The following is a 6,353-nucleotide window of genomic DNA, read 5'->3' as shown; positions in this document are numbered from 1 at the left end:
TAGGTGCTATTATTATGATCACTATTTTACAGCCGAGGAAACTGAGGCAAACAGAGGTTAAGTGACTTGCCCAGGATCATACAGCTGGTGTCCAATTTGAAGTTCAGGTTTGAATTCAGGTCTTCCTGACTGCAGGGCCAGCACTCTATTAAGTTTATAATACAAAAAGTACACTCATGTCTGATTATCTGGAAGATGCCAGTTTCTACAGATTTGGATGGTGATGAGTCTTTTATTTTTCTAAGCAGTTACTTCCTAGCAATGTATATATTTTGAAACAACTATGGGAAATATGACTTAATAATTTTGATAAATAATTATTTAGTATGTCAATGACCTACAGTCACCTCGATGTGGAAACTCCCTCACCCAACAGGCTGTAAGTAGCCTTAGAGAGTTGCCTGAGGCTCAAAGGATGTAGATGATTTGTCCATGCTTACACAGCTAAGTGTAAGAGGTGGGATTTGAACCCAGGTCCTCCTGAATCCTATTCTAGCATTCTACTATACCATGCAGCTTCTTCAATAATTAGAACTTATAGCAAAATTATGTACAGACCCATTTTTAGCAAGTAACCGATTGAAATTTTAAAAATAGTCGATTATTCCTTTCTGAAAAGAAGATAAGTTTTAAGTTAATTTCCCTACCCAAATCTGTCCTTGCTCCAAAAGTGAAAACAGTTCCTACTGTACAGCATTTATTGTAATTGCATCTCTGCAGGAAGGAACACATCCAGAATGGTTATGAAGTTGCTTGAAGTCACTGACCTCTTCCAAAATACCTTGAACTTTCTTTTGTTGATAGGACCTTCTAAAAGTGTACTGGGGAGTCCTATGAGTCTGGCTTGTACCCATTTTAAACATCATTTAGTCACATGATGCTACAAGTTGTTATCAGATGACCCTGTGCTCATAGACAAACACAACCACTATCAGGAACAGACAGGCCATAATCTGGCAATAACTTTTTATAGCAGAAATAAACACAATGTGTAGTGCATATTAATAAACTCAAGGAATTCTGGCATACAATAAGATTACAAGCACTCTCAAAAAGAAAGTACTCTAAGGATTTTCTGTGTATGAATGTCATTATTTATACAAATATTGACAGAATGAAAGGGAAAAGAGTAAAGTTTTAAACTGCAAACTCTTTTAGGAAATAAAGGAGTCCCCTCCTTAAGAAACAGCAGTTTATATAGTGTGTCATGGGGTGGGGTCAGGGGTTACTGATGCACTGGCAAATATTCATTCTGCCCTGGGTCTATTTATATATCTTAATGGAGTTAGAGAGTGGCATTAGGCTTAAAAGATTGTGGAACTTTGCTTATAAAACATTGAACATGCAAGTTAAGAGGACAAAACAAGCAAAGTTAACGGTATGATGGGTTCATTTTAGGTTATTCTAGTGACATGAAATAGTTAAGGCACGTACCCAAAGTACCTCATTGTCTGACAGTAAAATCTGACGTAATTAGAATTTGATGGTATATGTGATGAAACAGGTGAGACGATGGATAATCTGGCTCTGGAAGCAGGAGATGATGCTGGGAAAGTGAATCGGTGGACATCACTGACAAGCTCAAGCTGTATGCCAGTCATTCCCAGTTCATCAGACTTGTTGCCAAGAAGCGAGGAGCTCACTGGAGTGAGGACTCAAACCTGGGCTGCCATGGATGAGGGCTTGAGAATCTCCATGTATGTTTCAGGTCTTCAGACGAACAGTGGTGGAGGGCACAGAATGCCGATTAGAGAGGGCGGCTGGCTTGCTTGCTTTTTCTTGCCATTCTTTTCCTCTTGCTGTTCTGCACTCGAAGCTCGGAATATTGCAGCTGCTTTTAGGACACTGTGTGCTCCAGAAGGAGCGGCACCACTGGAGAGTCTCCTATAAAGCCTAATTCCTTTTGTATCACCTACTTCAGATTTAGCTTTGGGGTCCATGCAGAACCTGCTTTTAAGAACTGAACATTTCTGGGCATTCTTGACTTTAAAAGGATCAATTTTATGAGAAAATTCTAGTTACTCTTTTCGTGTGAGAACCAGAGCTCACATTGTTTCCGTTTTAGAAAATTCTTTTCAATAAAAACTTGTCTAGGAAAAAAAAAAAGAATTTGATGGTATGATGAGTTAGGGGAAATGGCAACTGAATTCAGCACTTACTGAGAAGCTATGGAAAAACATTTAAGAATTCAAAGATCATTATTCAAGGAAACTAAGGGTTTTGTCAGCTGAAGGAAAGAAACAAGCCTTTATTAAGCATTTACTATGTACTAGGCACTATACCAAGCTCACTACAGATATCCCATTTGATCCTTATGACAACCTTGGGAGGTAGGTGCTATTATTATTTTACAATTACAATTTTACAGCTAATGAAACTGAAGCAGATAATTAAGTATCTGGGGGTAGATTTTAACTTTGGTCTTCTTGATGGCAGATCAAGAACATTATCCACTGCACTACCAAGCGCTGTATACCACCTGGCAGCCAACTTCAGATAAAGTCAAATTGGAAAGAGTTATCAACTGTAGAAAGATGAAAACAAGGAACAGCTAAGTGACAAAGTGGATAGAGCATAGATCCTGGAGTCAGGAGGACCTGAGTTCAAATCTGAACTCAGACATGTGCTAGCTGTGTGATCCTGGGCAAATCACTTATCTCAATTGCCCCCCCCCCCCCGTAAAATACAAATCTTTTCCAAAATTACAAAAAACCTCTGTTTCTTCACCTATAAAAAAAGGGGGGGGTGGATAATAATACTTCACGGAGGGCGATGTGGGTGGGTCAGCCTTGGAATCAGGAAGACCTAGGTTCAGGTCCTAACTTTGACACATATGAATTGTGAGACCACAGGCAGGTCATTTAATCTCTCAAGCAATTCTCTAAGTCTATAACTCATAAATAAGTGGCTGATCTATACTGGTAGAAGAAGTTTTTATTTTTGAACTTTCTCCTGTGATAGTTGGTATTTCAGATCAGAACAAAAAAAAATTTTTTGACAGCCATGTCATAGAGTTATAATCAGAAAAGTGTTTGATAAAATTTAAAGCATTATATCAATGTGATTCATTTTTAACATTTATATTTCATTGGACCTTTGACCTTTTCAATGTGGGTTTTTTCTCCATGAGTACAAACCGCAATCTGTACATTTTCATCTTTTGCGATTCTTGTCCATGTTCTTCCTAGATCCTCCACAAAGAATCCAGGGAGAAAATCCCCAAAGTCTCTAGGGAAGCAAGGTGGAAATCATTAAAATGTTGAGGAGACAACTTTCCCCTATGTGTCTGCCTTCTAAATTTTTTTCATCTTCTTTCCAGATTTCTTCCCAAAAAGTGTCTGGAACCATATATGTCCTCAAAGGAGAAAGGAAGAAAAAGGTTGTTTTTCTCCCAAGCCCTCACACCAACTCCTCCCCTCACACAGTCAAGCAGTGCTGTCAGCATCCTTTGTGCCAATGAAGAGCTTCCAATGCAAATGGTTCAGGCTTAAATCCTTTATTAAAGGATTAACTTATTAACTTGATCTGGAGAATTTTATTAAGTTCTTCTTAGAATTTCAGTACGCTTTCATCCTTTGCAACAATCATAAGCTGATGCATTGCAGAAAGAAGTAGTACTTTTGTGAATATGTGTTGGATTAGATGACAACTGATGCTCCTTCCAACCTGAAGCTCTGTGATCCTGTGATTTCTTGAATGAATAAATGAAAATGCATTTATTAAGACTTATTACCATGTGCTGAGCACTCTGCAAAGTGCCGGGGATATAGACAGGAAAGTTAGACAGTCCCTAATCACACAGCATTCACATTCCAACTAATAGAGACAACCCGTATGAGGAAGTTCAGCTGCCCAAGCACCTTTCCGTTCTAAGGCCTTATGGGTCTAAGCAGATATTCCTTGTTACTGGGAAGTCAGCTCAGCTTCTGGCATATGTTTAAATGGTATGGCATGTAATGACTGAAGATAAAGGGAACAATAACACAAGTAAGGAAAAAGAGTTAACAAGTTCATCAACATTTTACTTCTAAGTCTATTACCATGGAGAATCATTTATTAAACTATAACTTGATTTAAAAGGTCACTGTGTAAAAATATGTCTAAATGCTTGCTCCAAAATACAAAACATTTGAAATTCAAACATACTTTTGAATATTCACTTACAAACTCAAATATTTACTCAGAAGGCATTTGTATTTTAATGAAGCAGGAAGAGTTTAGTACAAAACAAAACAAAAAGTTACAATTGATCATTAAGGTGTAAATATGTCTCCAGTTAAGCATTATTTTCATTGCTGAATATTATGACAATTCACCAGGGAGTTTCAAAATTCCTAGGAATAAGGAAGGAGGCTGAGGACTCATGAGAAGGTTTCCATAGAAACATCACAGCATAATATGATATAGTGAGAAGAGCACTGGATCAAAAATCAGAGGACCTAGTAATAATCATTAACTAGTTGACTTTAGGCAGATTGTGGTCATCTCTAGGCCTCAGTTTCCATGGTTGTAAAAGAGTGGGTTACATAGTACACAGATCCTTATCATTCCTTGAAATTCTGATTCTGTGAAATGCAGTAACAATAGAAGAAGGGTGATGTCATCTTTTTCCTCTAGCAATTAAATCATGAAGATATGGATGTCAGAGCATATTTTTGACCAACCATGGAAAACAGTCACATTAACTGCTGTGCAAATATTCAAATCCTATGAATGCAACATATGTGGTTGCAATTTATGTGTTGATTGACACTCCACTGGATCTCACTGGAAAATGCATAGTTTTAAAATTCTCAATGGGCAACTAGATGGCAAAGTGGATAGAGTATCCAATCTGGAGTCAGGAAGACTCATCTTCCTGAGTTCAAATCTGGCCTCAGACACTTACTAGGTGTGTGACCCTGAGCAAGGCACTAAACTCTGCCTCAGTTCCTCATCTGTAAAGTGAACTGGAGAAGCAAATGGCAAAGCACTCCAGTATCTTTGCCCCAAAAAAACCAAATGGGGTCATGAAGAGTCAAACACAACTGAATAACAACAAAAAAAATTCTCAGCACAGAGTGGGGAATGTCTTCCATCTTAAAATCACTTGTGGGTTCAGCAAGAACTAAACAGATATGGAGGAACATTCCTAGTCTATCTCATAGATAAAGCAATGGAGTTTACATCTACAAATATTTCATTTGTAAATATGCTTTCAGTAGATGAAAGGTATATATGTATGTGTGTGTGTGTGTGTGTATATATATATATATATATATACACACATGTATGCATACAAACCACATCCTCAAGAACCAAAAAAGATCATTTTGACTCATAAAGCCATAATCACTGTGAAAGAAGTGAGCCTTAGCAACTTCCTAGAAGGAAATACAATATGGTCTAATACTAATAAAATCTATGAAGCAATGGAATAGATAATTAGCAAATTAAATACAAAGACTGAAGCTTCAGCAAGAGGAAACATGAAGGTCCCTATACCATAGCAGCATTTGTAGAGAAATGAGGGTTATTTATACGAAACAATAATAGATCCATAATGCTGGTGTTATATTTATCTATATTTGTTATTTAAAAGGCATTTTTGTATACCAAGTAAGTATTAAATTAACTTGGAGAAAAGTTATCATTTTAATTGAAGAAAAAGAGGAAGGTGAAGAATTTCCACTTCAAGTCAACTGTAGTTAATGTTACCTAAAAATGCTATCCAATATCAAGTTTCCAATATTTGAAGATTTAAGGATATTTCAAACAAATATCTTGATCAAAAATGGTCATGTTAAATCTCCATAAGGTAGAATTATAATAGCATTTGATTCATGAAACTCTACCTGGTTTGGGACCAATTCCAAAATGGAGCCAAGCTACCTTTTATAACGAGATTACCTTGTTACATTTGTTTTGAGTAGTTCGTGTCCTAATAACTTTCTTTGCAAAGAAGGAACGTGTCTTACTTGAAATCTAAGCCTTTTATTTGTACAAAAGTAACTAGGACATGCTGAAATGGTACTTAAATGAAATTTTTGTAATGAAACATTATCATTAAAGTGATAGGACTCCTGATGTAAATGTGATTGCATTATATTACAGAGCACTGCATGTTGATTTACCAAAATTTTGTAATTTAATACATTAATACATTATCTATCTTGACTTTGCACTTGCAAAGATGTATAAGATTTAGAATGCTGAATTGTGGTTTTATTATACTCATTTTGAAATTTGAAAAGGTATCAGGAAAAAATAAAATTATTACCTGAATTTAAGAGCATCATGAAATTTAAAATAACAAGCAACAGTTTGCATCTTTTAAGCATTTCACATCATGGTTAATTCACTTATACAAAAAT

General features: G+C 36.3%; 1 pseudogene; it reads left to right on the top strand.

Moving 5' to 3' along the window:
* Positions 1-4,627: 4,627 nt before the first annotated feature.
* On the top strand, positions 4,628-5,509 carry LOC114053785 (annotated as a pseudogene).
* Positions 5,510-6,353: the final 844 nt, after the last annotated feature.

Source organism: Vombatus ursinus, unplaced genomic scaffold, assembly GCF_900497805.2.
Source record: "Vombatus ursinus unplaced genomic scaffold, bare-nosed wombat genome assembly UNPS02014812.1, whole genome shotgun sequence".
NCBI lineage: Eukaryota > Metazoa > Chordata > Mammalia > Diprotodontia > Vombatidae > Vombatus > Vombatus ursinus.
Note: the sequence above shows the minus strand (reverse complement) of the source record. Positions and strands in the feature narration are given on the sequence as shown.